Source organism: Trichechus manatus, unplaced genomic scaffold (genome assembly GCF_000243295.1).
Source record: "Trichechus manatus latirostris isolate Lorelei unplaced genomic scaffold, TriManLat1.0 scaffold00099, whole genome shotgun sequence".
In the NCBI taxonomy this organism is placed as follows: Eukaryota; Metazoa; Chordata; class Mammalia; order Sirenia; family Trichechidae; genus Trichechus; species Trichechus manatus.
In genome coordinates this window covers 10,220,521-10,236,633 of record NW_004444035.1, presented here as the reverse complement: position 1 = coordinate 10,236,633, position 16,113 = coordinate 10,220,521, and the positions used below count along the sequence as shown (strand labels likewise).

The window sequence follows — 16,113 nt, the reverse complement described above, 5'->3', positions numbered from 1 at the left end:
TGTGACTTTATTTTTTTGCATATGAATGAAAGCTGGCCAGTTTTTAAATCTCTAGCCCCAGCTTTAAGGGAAAAAGAATATATTTGCATTCAAAATACTGAGTTCTAGGGTGGGTATGGAGCCCTGGTGGCACAGTGATTAAGAGCTACGGCTACTAACCAAAAGGTCGGCAGTTCGAATCCACCAGCCGCTCCTTGGAAACCCCATGGGGCAGTTCTACTCTGTCCTGTAGGGTCGCTATGAGTCAGAATGGACCCGATGGCGATGGAATTGGTTTGTGTTTTAGGGAGGGTATAGCTTAGTCCATTTTAAATGCCATCTTAGTCCTCTTCTTATTCTAAATAAAGTGAGTTCTTTTTTCTTCATCTTTTTTTGTTGGTGGTGATGGTGTTAATAACTTCAGCCAAGAGTTGTTTTATTGTACTGGTAGTATTTGAGTTTTCTTTTACAAATAAAACATCAACGTAAATGACCGGCATTAGAACCTAAATTCACGTATTTAGCCAGTGTTCATGGAGCACCAAGCGTGTGTCAGGCACTGCTCTGGGGTGGGATGCATCAGTGACAGGGATAGGCCCTGCTCTCTAGCAGCTTAAAATCTAGTGGAGGGGGGTAGGAGCAGTGATCCAATATGCAACCGTACGAGTTACGTTTTGAGGAAATATAAGGCAGGGTGAAAGTTGGAAAATGAAAAAAGGAAGACAGAAGAAGAATCGATGCATTCAAACTGTGGTGTTGGCAGACAGTATTGAACATATTATGGACTACCAACCGTACGAGTTAAGTTTTGAGGAAATTTAAGGCAGGGTGAAAGTTGGAAAATGAGAAAAGGAAGACAGAAGAAGAATTGATGCATTCAAACTGTGGTGTTGGCAAACAGTATTGAACATATTATGGACTACTTGAAGAATGAACAAACCAATCTTAGAAGAAATACAACCGGAATGTTTCTTAGAAGCGAGGATGGCAAGACTTCAGCTTGCTTACTTTGGACACACCATCAGGAAAGACCAATCGCTAGAAAAGGACATCATGTTTGGTAAAGTAGAAGGTCAGCAAAAATGAGGGAAACCCAGGATGAGATGGAGTGACACTGTAGATGAAACAGTGGGCTCAGATGTTTCAAAGATCTGATGATGGTGCAGGTCCAGGCAACGTTTTGTTCTGTTATACATCAGGTCGCCGTGAATTGGCACCCAGTTGATGGCAACTAACAGCAATGACAAAGGGGATGGAGAGTGATGGGCAGTGGATGGGACGTTATCTGAGAAGGAGGCGTTTGGGGCAGAGACCTGAGCCTCCTGGTTTATGATGGGGAAGGTTGATCAGAGCAGGCTCTGCTTCTGCAGAATTATAGGATGTTAATTTTGGAAGTGAATTTTGCATGTTACTATTGTAGTTTTAGATCTTTTCAGACAAGAAGCTGATGCAAGTGTCATGCTAATTTTAAACAATGACAGGGGTATGCACTGTGGATATTTTATTTGTATTTTTGTAAAGAAGACTGGTTAAGTGTGAATAGAATCAGATTTTGAAGAAGCCTGTACTACATCCCAAAATGAGCAAATCACACCTTTTGAAGCCTACATATGGTGAGAACATCTGTGGGTTGCCTACATATGGTGAGAACATCCGTGGGTTGTTATTCTCGTTTTTTAGAGACGTAGTAATATTGGGACAATAATTATGTTACTTAGAATCATATAGACTTTAGGAACCCTTAGATACCTTCTGGTCCTTGGGTGGCACAAACAGTTAAGTGCTGGACTACTAACCAAAAGGGTGGCGGTTCAAGCCCACACAGAGGTGCCTCGGAAGAAGGGCCTGGCAGTCTGCTTCCAAAAGGTCCCAACCCAAGCCCACTGCCATTGAGTCGATTTCAACTCATAGTGACCCCATAGGTTTTCCAAGGCTATAGATCTGTACAGAAGCAGACTGCCACATCTCTCTCCTGCGGAGCCACTGGTGGTTTCGAACTGCCAACCTTTTGGTTAGCAGTTGATTGCTTTAACCACTGCACCACCAGGGCTCCTTTCAGAATGGTCATAGCCAAGAAAACTATGAATCAGTTCTACTCTGCACACATGGGGTCACCACGAATCGGAATTGACTTGACAGCAACTGGTTTGGTTTTTTCAGAGACTGTGTGGTCTGACTTCTCCCACTTTGGGTGATAAAGCTGAGGCTAACAGACCCTCTGTGGTCTCCCTTCTAGTTAGTGGAAGATCTCCTTCTGCAGTCCAGGCTTCCTGATGTGAGGGTCCTGTCTCTGTCATCTACCACACTTTCCCAAGTGATGAGAATCTGGTGTCTCTGTCTTTCAGCATGACATCCATGCAGTTAGAGTCCCAGAAAAAAACAGATTTTTAATTATATTAAATCGATCCTGCCATCATTTATAAAATAGGTTTCTGCTATTTATATTTTGTCCTCATTAGGCAGGTAGTTCTGCCCTAGATAATTCTACAAGAAATAGGTAATTCTTCAATTTCTACCTTTCCATTTTTAGTTCATCATCACTGACCTTAGTATAAAAGCTTCATTTAAGAGAATGCCAGTCTTGCATTTTCAGCCTGTAAGATATTGATGAATTGGTGTATGTGCATCGCCGGGGCTCAGGGTGAAGTGTGGGGGAGCAGTGAGCACACCTTTACTCTCTCGCTCCTCTGCATCTTCATTCTTTGCCTTTTCTCTCCCGGACCAGCCCACCTGGTGTTCTTTTTCTCTCTCACAAAGACCTACCTGCCTTTCTCTTTCATGCTGTTACATGCAAACCAGCCACCTACTTTCTTATTATCTGTGAGGTAAAGATTTACTTTACCTCAAGTAGTTTGGCCTTTGCCCTAGGTTCCTGAAGGATAACTCTGTTGTTGTTGTGTGCTGTTGAGTCAGTTCTGACTCATAGTGACTCCATGGAACAGAGTAGAACTGCCCTATCAGGTTTTCTAGATGCTAGGTCTTTTCTCCTGCAGAGCCACCAGGGATCCTTAGAGATAACTGTAAACCCTTTGAATTTCTTGAGTATTTAAATGCCTTTATTATCTAAACCACACCTGAGGATTTGTGTTGATGGGTGGGATCTGGCCAGACCAGAAAGACCACCTGGTATCACCTAACCTTAGGGAAGGGGGGGGGGGCCCTGGTCCAATCAATCATGACTTTGTGATGGAGTCACTGAAAGCTCTGGACATGTAAGCTCCGTGGACTTCCTGGTTGGTGGAAGATATCTCTGCACATGGGAGGGGTAGTGAGTCCCTTGAAACATGGAAGCTCCCTGCTGGGAACCCTCCAAAACCTTGTCCTATGTGTCTCTTCATTTGTATCCTTTTTTCCTACAATGAAACTGTAATGGTAAGTATAGTACCTTCCATGAGTTCCGTGAGTCATTCCAGCGAATTATCAAACCTAACGGAGAGTGGAAGCCAGCAGGTCTGAAGTGAGGGAGCCCAGTGGGACTCCTGTGCTTGCAGCTGACATCCTGAAGGGATAAAGGGAAACCCTGAATTTGTAGCCAGCAGGTCAGAAGTTATGGTGTCATGTGGACTCCTAAACTTGCAGTTTGCGGCTGCCTATTTGGCAGTCTGAAGGATAGTGTCCTTTTAACTTGTACGATCTGCTCTAGCTTTGGGTGGCTACGGTTGGAAGTGAGGGGGCGTCCAAGAGCCCTGAGCTCACAGCTGGCATCCTGAAAGGAAGGAAGACCCTTCAGAAGTGAGGGTGAAGTGAGGAATCCCAAAGCTGCAGCTGGCGTGTGCCTGTTTGCCAGTCTGAGGGACGGTGTTCCTTTACTTGTGAGATGTGACCCAGCTCCGGATGACTAGGGTCAGAGGGAGGAGTGCTGTGCGGGTGGCTGGAGTCAGAGCTGAACAGAGAAGTAAAAAGTGGGGATTTGTTACAGCCTCACATTAGCATGTTGATTATAGCTGTCCTAAATTGAGAAAACCGAGCGATAACATGGAATTTCATGAAGCGCCCGTGTGCCCTGAAGAACTGGTTGGGGAGGAACAGGAGGCAGCATTTTGGGATTTCTTTGTTATGGTGCACGTGGTTAGGGTTCTTTGGTCATTAAGGTGTGTGGATCGGCTCACAGTGTGGTTCTTCATGTACTGTAGGAAAGTGTTTCTCAAACCCCAGTGTTCACGTAGATCACCCGGGCATGTTGTTAAACATGTATGATCGCAATTCCAGAGGTCTAGGGTGGGACACACCGTTCTGCGTTCCTAATAAACTCCCAGGGGATGCCAGTGCTGCTGGTCCAGGCACCACAGGCAAGGCTGCAAGGAATGGCGGATCCCTGGTGGCACAGTGGTTGAAGCACTTGGCTGCTAAACAGAAGGTTGGCCATTTGAACCCACCAGCCACTACACGAAAAAAAGAAGTGGCAGTCTGCTTCTGTAAAGATTTATAGCCATGAAAACCCTGTGGGGCATTTCTACTTTGTCCTGTAGGGTCTCTGTGTAAGTTGGAATCAACTTGGTAGCAACAAATTTATGTGTAGTTTACATAAAATAAAATGTACCCATTATAAGGGATGGGTTTGCCAGATCATTTTGAAGTTGAGTAATTTACTGAGTATCTACAAGCCTACTGAGAAAGTGTTAGTGCCTAAAATTAGATACCTGAAATTGTAGTCTCTCCAAAAGTTTGGAGGGGTAGTGCTTCTTCTCAGGGCTTCCCTTTAACACCTATGTTAGGATGTCCGATGGCTTATATGGGGCTATGGGAAGGAAAAAGCCCCTTGACATTCAGCCTCTCCCATGGCTTTGCTCTTCGTTTCATTCTTGCCCTATATATAATCAGCCCAGATTAATTTTAGCTCCGTGCCTTGCTGAAACTGAGGAAGAGTTGTTATTTCTAGTATTGATACAGAACATACACCCCTCTTTCTTTAAATTCAGCAAATCTTATATAAAATTGCCAAAATAGGATGGCGTATTTCCCAAAATCATGCAGCAACATAAGGAGCGGTCTATTCTGGGATTAGCATGGTAACATCAAGTCTAACATCAATCTCTGTTCAACACAGAGATTGTGGGTGGTGTGGTTTAAATGGGGTGTGGTTTAAATGGGGCTTTGTGGAGTGGTGAAGAACAGGAAATGGGTGGGGAGGGAGGTGTCTTATTCTCTCTGCATCCTGGAGTGAGCTACCTAAACCATTTGGGCCTAAGTGCTGCCATTTCGAAAGCAAGGGCCCTCAACTTGGCTAGTTGACAAGGTCCCTGCTAGCTCACCCTGCTGCTTGCAGTAGGTGTGTTAGCTTGAGGGAATTAACGTTTGTATCTGGTGGGTTCATTGCCACGCAACAGTGAAAAGCATCAAGGCATAGCCTGCCATCAGTATTTTTAGCAAGTGTCTTTAAGGAGATGTTGCATATTTAGTTTGATGATCTTTGTTAGGGAGCTTTGCTTTGTAATTACCCTTCATTTTTTAATTTTTAGTCATTTAGAGTTAAATGAAGACATTTAAAGTATTACGTACAGTTGAGCTTCTTAATCTGTTTTTGTTGTTGTCAGATGCCCTTAAGTCGGTTCCGACCCATAGCGACCCTACGTACAACAGAAGGAAACACTGCCCGGTCCTGCACCATCTTCACAATTGTTATTACGCTTGAGCCCACTGTTGCAGCCACTGTGTCAGTCCATCTCCTTGAGGGTCTTCCTCTTTTTCCGTGACCCTCTACTTTACCAAGCATGATGTCCTTCTCAGGGACTGATCCCTCCTGATAACATGTCCAAAATACACGAGACGTAGTCTCGCCATCCTTGCTTCTAAGGAGCATTCTGGCTGTACTTCTTCCAAGACAGGTTTATTTGTTCTTTTGGCAGTCCATGGTATATTCAATATTCTTCGCCAACACCATAATTCAAAGGCGTCAGTTCTTCTTCAGTCTTCCTTATTCATTGTTCAGCTTTCGCATGCATATGAAGCAATTGAAAACACCAAGGCTTGGGTCAGGCGCACCTCAGTCTTCAAGGTGACGCCTTTGCTTTTGAACACTTTAAAGAGGTCTTTTGCAGCAGATTTGCCCGATGCGATGTGTCTTTTGATTTCTTGATTGCTGCTTCCATGAGTGTTGGTGGTGAATCCAAGTATAACATCACTGTCTTTGTGCCTTGCTTAAAACAAATCCAATGTGAATATATACTTTTGTATAAGAAATGGAGGTCAATCATTTTACACACGAATTTATAGTGATTTTTAAAAACAGTAAGTTCCATTAGGACTTTTGGAAGTGTTACCTTTCATAATGTCTTTTAAGGAACAGTTATAATACAAGGTAAGGCACATCACTAAATTAGACTTCCAGGCAGATAGAATTATAGTAGAGGTGTAGTGGGATGGGATTCTAAATACCAGTAACATCCAACCAACGGAATTGTTCCTAAAGGTATGTTTAAGAAGTGATCATCCATTTTAAAAAAAAAAAAAAAAAAAAGCCCTGATAATAACAATTGAAGGACACTTTGATTTCATGTGTAGTTGGTCATTTTGGGTAATGATGTCATCACTGCATCCATGAGTGACTTGGTGATACCACAGCTGCCCAGTTCTTTAGGTTTGAACAGGGAGATCACGTGGTAATGAATCATTTTGTTACATCTCTGGAGTCTCCCTGATAATGGGGGGATTGGGACAGTTGGGGCTTGGTTATATGTTTTGATGGGTAACAATCATTTAAAAACACTGTGTTACACTGTACAACAAATACAGTATATTTGTTCCTTAATCCATATAATGGAACTAAGAGAATGCCTTTCAAAACTCTGGAAATATTTATTGAGGACAGGTGAGGCCCAGACATTGTTAGGTATTGGATCTTCTGCTGAAATTGTAAATAAAATGAGATGTTTTTTTTTCCTTAGAAGCAGTTGGATTCAATCAGGACTTAAAGAATATCATAAGAGTTTTCCATTGATATGTGTAATTGATGATGTGGCATATTGGTCAGACCAAACTAATGGAGAGACTGCTTGCTGATTTTGTTGATGTTCAGAGCAAGCTTGTGAGATAAGCAGGGCATGGATTGGTATGCATAAGAAAACTGAGGTGAGTGGCTGCTTGTCCAAGTGTATTCAACTCAATCTGTGGAGTCAGGACCAGGATGCGGCTATTTCTAGTTTGGTGTTCTTTCTGTGATACCATCTTAAAGGAGGCAGTCTGGCTCGCTGATGATAATAGCTTTCAAAGGTATAGCACTTTACAGTTTGATAGAGCTTTTACATAGGTATCACATTTTCTTCACAATTTGAGTGAGTAATGTTGTCCTTAAAATTACTTGTATTGAATAAGACCTGAGAAGAAACAACTTTTTCTTTCTCAGTAGATGTTTGCATCCAGCCTTTTAGATTTATAATCCTTATTTCTTTTGATTCTTTCTTTCCTCCAGGCTTGATTTTCTTGAAAGGAACCAAGGAGAAACTGTGTGGTAGTAATTAGTATCCAGAATAGATAGTTCCTGTAGGAAGTGAGTTTATTGATCTCAAAAAGTTTAGTGCTTTAGTTTGTCAATATTTTTCTCATTTCTTAATAGCATTTATCTTTTTAAGTAGCCACTTTAATTGAAATTAAAGTCTGCCTTTCTTATGTGTAGAGTTAAGCATCAAACAAGCCCTGTGTGTATCACAAAAGGATACATTCCTTGGCCTGATTTGCATTGTGTTGAATCAGAGAAAGACAAGGTCCTCTAAAATAGGAAAATGACTTGTATTCAGGAGAGGAAAAGAGAAAGTTGAAGATACTATGTGTGGAATTTTGTGTGTGAGGTTTATGAGAGAGGGCAGGGGGGTGGGGAAAGGGGCCGGTTTGTTGATCTTTTTTTTTCTTTCCTTAAGATTTAGGTAATTTTATTTCTGGAGGATAGATATTTACATATAAGATTTCTGTATTAAAGGTGCACAGATTTAAAATTTTAAAGATCCCTCCAGATTGCTTTCCTAAAGCACCGTAGCCGTTTATGCTCCGGTCAGTCAGTGCGCAATAGTGCTTGTTCCTCCCCGTTTATACCGTCACCAGATCTCAGTAGTGTTTTATATTTTCATCAGTGTGAGCACGGAAAAAAGGATTTCTCATTATTTTCACTTGCGCTTCTCTGAGAGAAAGTTTTTTTGCATTTTTTAATCTTTTGATTTGGGAGCCCAGCAGGATAATTTTTAAAAATTTTCGTTGATGTGTTATTTATCGTATTTTTTCACAGATTACGCTCACGTTATATTTTTTTTGCCAACCATGCAACCCCCACCTCCATGCGTTATTTTCCTAAGCGTGCTATGCCAGTTTTTTTTAACATGTTGCTGACTTTAGTTGTTATTAAGAAGATATAATTAAACTACGAAATAAGCAGACCTAACATCACCTAATGGTTTCACTTAAGATGATCTGATAAGGTTTTCGAATTCAGCTGTTGAGCTAATGTGCTGTAATTATCCACTTAAATTAATAGAAAGAAATACACAGTTTTGATGGTTTATTTTCTGATTACTGGGGGACTGCTAGACTTGATCCATGACTTCTTGACCATGGCTTATACCTTCATTATACAATTATCATCAAAAGTAACATTTTTGAACTATTTTTATACACATAAGCAGGAGATTAAAGAAAATGAACAGAAAGAGATAATTTACCTGTAATATGGGAGGATGGGTGAATGAGGCTGAAATTCACTTCTGGAGATGTCATGAGATGTGCGCAGTATATGCATGGGCATGCTATGCCAGAACTGTTTTACTTAATTTCATCATTTCCGCATGTTACATTTGTGAGTGCGTTATTTAGTTGCACACGTTATTTGCAAAAAAAAATATGGTATATAAAACAAAGTGTCCCCATTTCAAGTGTATGGTTCAATGAGTTGTGACAGATTTATACACGTGTATGTTGTTGTTGTTAGGTGCCATCGATTCAGTTCCGACTCGTAGTGACTCCACATAAAACCGAATGAAACACTGCCTGGTCCTGCGCCGTCCTCACAATCATTGCTGTGTTTGAGCCCATTGTTGCAGCCACTGTGTTAATCCATCTGTTGAGAGTCTTCCTCTTTTTCGCTGACCCTCTACTTTACCAAGTATGATGTCCTTCTCCAGGGACTGGTCCCTCCTGATAACAAGTCCAAAGTATGTGAGATGAAGTCTCGCCATCCTCGCTTCCAAGGAGCATTCTGGCCATACTTCTTCTAAGACAGATTTGTTTGTTCTTCTGGCAGTCCATGGTATATTCAGTATTCTTCACCAACACCATAAGTCAAAGGCATCAATTCTTCTTTGGTCTTTGTTTAGCTTTCACATGCATATGAGGTGATTGTGTATAACACAGGTAAAAAAAAACCAATCCTGTTGGCATTTAGTCAATTCCAACTCATAGCGACCCTATAGGACAGAGTAGAACTGCCCTCTAGGGTTTGCAAGGATCAGCTGGTGGATTCAAACTGCCAACCTTTTGGTTAGCAGCGGAGCTGTTAACCATTGTGCTACCAAGGCTCCAATACGTATATAACCAAATTCAAGATACTGATCCTTTTCATCACTCTTAAAAGTTTCTTTTTACCCCTTCCTTCTCAGTCGTCCTCCATTTCAGCCCCAGGGAAATACTGTTTTGTTTTGTTTTATTTGGTCACTTTTGATTAGATTTGACTTTTCTAGAGTTTAATATAAAGGGAATCATAAAGGATAGTCTTTTGTCTGGCCTTTTCACTCGGCGTAATGCTTTTGAGATTGATCCAAACTGTTGCATGTATCAATAGTTCATTCCTTTTATTGCTGAGTAAAAGGCCTATGGATCACAACAGTCAAATCCGCAGCCGGTCATAGGGATTGTGCAGGATTGGGCAGCATTTCATTCTGTTGTGTGTGAGGTCTCCATGAGTCCAGGGCTGACTCAACCTGCCCCTAACAACAGCAACAACATTCCATTATATAAGTATGCCATAGTTTGTTTACCCATTCACCTCCGGAGAGACATTAGGTGGTTTACAGGTCTTAGTTACTATAAATAAAGTTGTTAGGAACATTAATGCACAGGATTTTGTGTGTACATTTGTTTTCATCTCTCTTGGTAACCATCTAGGAATGTGGTTGCTGGGTCATAAGTTAGTGTTTGTTTAACTTTTGAAGAAACGACAACTTATCCAAAGTGGCTACACCATTTTATATCCCCGATAGCAATAGAGTCCCAGTTACGCCGTGGCTAGCACTTGGTATTATTTTTTTATTTTTAGCCATTCTACTGGGCGTGTAATTTGCATTTCCCTGATGACTCGTGACGTTGAGCAGCTTTATATGTGTTTATTGGCTATTCATATATCTTCTTTTGCAAAGTGTCTGTGCAGACATTTTGCATGTTTTTTATTGGGTTGTTTATCTTATTATTGACTTGTAAGAGCTTTTTGTACATTCTGGATTCAAGTCCTTTGCTGCTTTCCTTTTTAAAATTATTTGGCTTAAGATCTTAGCAGGATGACTTACTTGGTCATCTGCTCCAAGAATATAAGGAATATATAAAAAGCTTGTCCAACTTAGCCCAGCATTTATCTCATCATTGAAGAACTGCAGTGATAGGAACATCTAATTGCTGATTACATATATACAACAGTTCATATTTCAAAATGCTACATGAGTATTTGTAGGCAGAGAGCTTAGTTAGTGTATTTTGCCAAAGGCACAGGGTCACTGCTCTCCCATTCTTCTCCCCTTACCCTGTTTAACTGATAGGAAAATACTCAATACTGTTCACACGGAGCTATGCTTTAGGCTCTGCAATAGACAGATGAGATACACATGGCAAGAGCCAGTTTAAGTAACAGGGAGGTAGCTATTACCATGGGGGGAAAAGAGGAAGAAGAAAGGTTGGTTACCTTGCAGAAAAACCATGAAATTCAGATGGGGAAAGCAATCAGATTTTTCAGAGCCATATGAGGAAGAAGGAGGGGAAAAAACAAACCGTTTTCACTTCATTTGTTCCTCTTGCAGATTAATACTGAACACAAAGACCGCAAGTCCATGGCTAGATGGATTCACACACTGAGGCGGGCAGTGTTTAGAAAAGAACACTAGGTACTTTTTGTAAGCGGTTTACAGCCGTTGATGATTGCAGCTTGAAACAACCCACAGAAGTAGATTTTGGAGTGGGATACACTCAGAACCTGCCCCTACTTAAACTACACTTGTTGTGGGAAGCTAATGGAGTGGCCTGAAATCAGCTTTGAACACTACACTTCCCTCATGAATCACAACCTGCGTGTAATTGCTTAGTCAGGTTTAAAAAGAAACACTTCATTTAGGTTTTTACTGTCTTCCTCATCTTTCCTCCCTCTTTACATGGTTTGGTACATTATTTTAGCTCAGATATATTCTAGAACAGGATTGGCAAACTTTTTCTGTAAAGAACTAGATAGTAAATATTTTCAGCTTTGCAGACCACACGGTGTTTGTCACAACTCCTCAATCTGCCGTTGTAACATGAAAGCAGCTATAGATGATACCATAGATGAATGGCTGCGACTGTGTTCCAATAAAACTTTATTTACAAAAGCAGGCAGTGGGCTGGAGTTTACTGACCCCTGTGTTAAATAATCTCGGGGCGATTCTGAAAAGTTTAATCTCAGCATGTGGTTAATGAAAATTATCTCTGAAGGCTAACTTATTCTTCTACATGGTATTATTGGGGTTCCAAATACGATTCTGGATGGGTTATATGGTTTTTTTAATTTGAAACTTTATTCAGTGGCCAGAATCCTGAGAAAATAAGAGAGGAAAGCTTTATAGATATTTATAAATGCTAAAAATTAAATTGCTACAATAAAATTTATTCTCATAAAAAGATAATTAAATAGCAAGTTTGGAATTCGGTTTTAGTTTTCAATGCCTTGTGGAAACATCTTCATTGTGAGAAAAACTGTGGAATTAATGAGCAGACGTTTCTTGAGTGAGAGCAGTAGTGCTTACTAGGTGCTGTGAGGCCAGCTGCAGTGATAGTTATCCCCCAGCTGCTGCTGCAGGGCACCTACCGCCTTGAAAAGCAGCTGAAGGCCTGTGAGAGAAGAAGTTTAAAAAAACACGTGTTTTTAACTTTTTAGAGTATTTTAAAATCAACTTTAATAAGGTGTAACTTACGTACACTAAAAATATACCCATCATAAATGTATGATTAATTTGTTGAGTTTTAACAGGTAGCCACCATTCTGGTCAAGATATGGGACATTTTCACCATCCCAAAAGGACCCTCTACCCCCAGCCCAGACAGCCACTCGTCTGCTTTCTGTCACCGTATGTTAGTTTTGCCTGTTCTAGAATTTCCTATAAATGATAAGGAATTACATAGTATATACTCCTTTTGTGTATAGCTCAGAGGTTCCCAAACTTTCTCAGTTCACAACACCCTTAGAGACTCAGTAATTTATTCATGGTGTGCGCAAACCAAGAGAAATACCGATAGTTCCATTTACTTAGTAATTAGTTCTAGACAGCTCAGCAGTCATAGTTTGCATGGTGCCTCAGGGTTGCTGTGTATCCCTCAGAAATGTGAAACACCCCATGACACTTGTGTGATTCCCTCAGCGCACAGTCTGGGAATCACGGGTCTGGCTTCCATCCCTCGGCATAGTATTTTTGAGATTTACTCACGTTGTTGGAGGTATTCGTGTGTTCCTTTCTATTGCCAAGTGGCATCCATTCCATTTTAGGATGCAGCTCGGTGTATCCATTTACCTGATGAGGGACATTTGCGCTGTTTGCATTTTTGGCATTTATGAGTAGAGAGAATTGTTAGGTCATATAGGAAGTGCACGTCTAACTGTAGAAGAAATGGAGAAACTTTCCCAGTGTGATTATACCATTTTACACTCTAACCAACAATATATGAGAATTCCAGTTGTTCCACACACTTACCAATACTGGGTATTGTCAGTCTTTTTAATTTTTGCCAGTCTAGTGGGTGTGTGGTATATGTCATTATGGTTTCAATTTGTATTTCCCTGATGACTAATGATGAGCATCTTTTCAGGTGCTTATTGGCCACTTGGGAGCCCAGATGACACGGTGGCTAGGAGCTACGGCTGCTAACTGAAACTTTATGGGGCAGTTCTACTCTGTTCTGTAGGATTGCAGTGAGTTGGAATCGACTCGACAGCAATGGCTTTGTATTTTTTTTTTTTTTTTTTGGTATTAGCCATTTGTGTGTGTGTGTATGAAGTGTCTGTTCAAGTCTTTTACTCATTTTTTAATTTTGTTGCTTGTCTTTTTATTGAGTTGTAAGAGCTTTTTATATATTCTGGATACAAGTCTTTGTCAGGTATACGGATTACAAATATTGCTCCTGGTCAGTAGTTTGCCTTTTAATTTTCTTAAAAGTATCCTTCAAAGAGCAATAGTTTTAAATTTTGAAGAAGTCCAATTTATCTTTGTTTTCTTTTTTTGCCTATCCCAAAATAAAAAAGATTTTCTCCTAGAAGTTCTGTAATTTTGGCTTTTACGTTAGATTAGGCCCCATTTCCAGTTATTTTTTATGTTTGATGTGAGACTCGGGTGGGGGTTTGTGTTTTCCAGGCCGATATCCAGCTTTTTAAGCACCATTTCTGATAAAAGCTGTCCTTTTCCTTTTCAGTTTCCCAGGCACTTTTGACACTTACGTGTTCATTTGTTCTCTTTCACACTGCCTCAATTATTGTCACTTTATGATAAATTTTGAAATTAGGTAGTGTAGTTGAGAGGATGTATTTTTGTTTGATTTCTTTGACCAGACTTTTTTCTGATTCGTTATTCTAGTTACCTCTGCAAACTGAAATAAGCATATTTCTTTTCAAACTTGGCCAGTAAGCATTCTTTAAGTGCAGGGACAGTATTCTGAGAATATAGGATAAAACCTCAGGAGATCTTGCTTCAGTGACAGCTTTGGTGATCTTGGGCCTCAGTTTCCTTACTGTGAAATGAAAAGATTGGTCTTCAAGACTCTAGAATAGTCCCTACTAATGTCCCTTTTCTATCTAATATGGAATCCCTGTGTGGCACAGATGGTTAAGCGCTCAGCTACTAATCAAAAGGTTGACGGTTCAAGTCCACTCAGAGGTTCTTTGGGAGAAAGGCCTGGTGATCTACTTCTGAAAGGTCACAGTCGTGAAAACCCTGGGGAGCAGTTCTGCTCTGAAGCACATGGGGTCGCTATGAGTTGGAATCAACTCGATGGCAATTTTTTTTTTTTAATCTAATGATAGATAATTTTAGATGGATCACAAATGATTTTCCCTTTTACTTGTACACTGTGCTATGGTTTAGGTTTTGAAATAGCAAACCAAAAATAATACTGAAACCAAATAGCTTGATGAAATCAGTGGTTTAGCTGTTCGTGCCTTTTTAGTCAAAAGGCTGCAGGAAAATCTTGATGCGGAACTGGGCTCTTTATTTTAGCAGTTTTTACAGTCATTCCTCCTTTGAGCCTGTCAGCCTGGTGTTTGCCAACACGTAACTCTGATGCTTAATTCTTAGGGGATGGAGCCACAGACCAGCGGCTGTGGGGCCACTTCCCGTGTCCATGTACGTGGATGAATCTCAGGGTTGAAGAGATGTAGAGGTCATCTAGCCCTTGCTCCTCAAAGTGTTGGCTGGACCAGCAACTTAGGCATCATCTGGGAGCTTGTTAGAAAAGCAGAATCTCAGGCCACACCCCAGACCTACAGAGCCAGGTGTGCACATTAAAGGTTGAGAAGCACTCTTTAAACCTAAAAACCTTGGACAATGGGGAATCTCATCTATGGCCTTCCCACCAGGCCACTGGCCTCTGGACACCGCTGAGGATAACCTCAGTGGGGGCAGTCTGCTCCATTCGGGAATGGCTCTGTTCAAGTTGCTTTTTATTTTGATCTAAAATATATTTTCCTATACCTTCTAGTTTAACAATACTGATGATGTGCCAGGCACTGAGAATACAGAGATAAATAAGACACAGCCTTGTTTCCCAAGGCACCCACAGTCTAACATAGGACGTAGAAGTGTCCATGCATGATAAACTCAATAAGAGTTATGGAGAGGGTGTTGAGGTAGCCCGGAGGAGGGAGTGGTTGACGCTCTCAGGCTCGGGGTGTCGGCGAGAGCTTCCAGGTGGCCGTGCAGTCCTTTGCGCAGGTTGAGTTGGAGTCTGCTAGTCGCAGGAGGGGCTTCTGGAGGAGAGATAAAGAGGGAAGGCATTCCAGACGCGGGGAAGGGCTTGGCAGAAGCCGTGAAGAGATGGCTTGTGTTAGGGACACTGAGATGTTTGTTATCGCTTATGATAAAGTAGCAGGGGACTAGAGAAGTGGACAAGGGCCAGATCACAAAGGGCCCATCAGGCAGTGCCCAAGAAAAGGGAAAAGGGATGGCTTCTCTATCACGAAAGCCAAAACGTCTCCAGAAACCCCCAGCAGACTTCTGCATACATTTTATTATCTGGAGCTATCCCAGGGCTACCCAGACCTTCATGGAGTCCCTGGTCAGTGCACGAGGCTAATGCACTCGGCTGCTAACTGGAAGGTTGGCGGTTCGTGTACCCCCAGAGGTGCCTTGGAAGAAAGGCCTGGCAATCGATGTCTGAAAAGCCAGCCTTTGAAAACCCTATGGAGCGCAGTTCTACTCTGAAACACATGAGGTCACAAGAGTTGGAATCGAGTCATCTGCACCTGTTACCTAGACCTTCAGGGGAATCTGCAAAGGCAAGTATTTTAGTTAGGCATGTTTTCCTCCCTCCCATGCAGTCCAGGGTTCTGTGAGTATGGAAGAAGAAGAGGGTGGATGTTGGGTAGGCAGCTAGCAATGTCTGTCTCTCTCTCTCTCTCTGTCTCTCTCTGTCTCTGTCTCTGTCTCTCTCTGTCTCTCTCTCTCTCTCTGTCACTCACACACAGACACACACGCATCTGTGTTTGCATACAGTATTGCATACAATATTCTGGAAGGTGGCCGAGAAATGGATAACAGTAGTTACCTCTGCAAGATAGACCAGCAGTCAGGAGGAAGAGGGACATTTATTTTTTACTTTACGTTTTCTTTCCTGCTGAGATTTTTTTTTTTGGTGGGAGTAACAATGGCTGTGTGTTAACTTTAGAGGAAGGAAGTGGGTAGGAAGTTGACAGCAGTCCATTATCAGAACCCCTTG

At 41.5% G+C, this 16,113-nt stretch overlaps 1 protein-coding gene and 1 long non-coding RNA gene across 4 annotated transcripts in view; both read left to right on the top strand.

Moving 5' to 3' along the window:
* The window catches only part of MFHAS1 (multifunctional ROCO family signaling regulator 1), a 105,301-nt gene that overhangs the window by 49,866 nt on the left and 39,322 nt on the right, over positions 1-16,113 (top strand). The window lies entirely within an intron of this gene.
* Positions 6,515-16,113, top strand: part of LOC111821705 (uncharacterized) — a 24,485-nt gene continuing 14,886 nt past the window's right edge. The window contains exon 1 of the long non-coding RNA XR_002825052.1: positions 6,515-7,047. This is a non-coding gene — a long non-coding RNA (uncharacterized LOC111821705). The remainder of the gene's footprint in view (positions 7,048-16,113) is intronic.